A 201-nucleotide genomic window follows, 5' to 3' on the forward strand; every position below is an offset into this window, starting at 1 on the left:
GAGCAAAGTCATTATCCCTTACCTGTGACTGGGAGCAAAGTCATTATCCCTTACCTGCCACTAAGAACAAAGTCATTATCCCTTACTTGTGGCTGAGAGCAAAGTCATTATCCCTTACCTGCGACTGAGAACAAAGTCATTATCCCCTACCTGCCACTAAGAGCAAAGTCATTATCCCCTACCTGCCACTAAGAGCAAAGT

The sequence above is a fragment of the Pyxicephalus adspersus genome, chromosome 1 (genome assembly GCF_032062135.1).
Source record: "Pyxicephalus adspersus chromosome 1, UCB_Pads_2.0, whole genome shotgun sequence".
Lineage (NCBI taxonomy): Eukaryota > Metazoa > Chordata > Amphibia > Anura > Pyxicephalidae > Pyxicephalus > Pyxicephalus adspersus.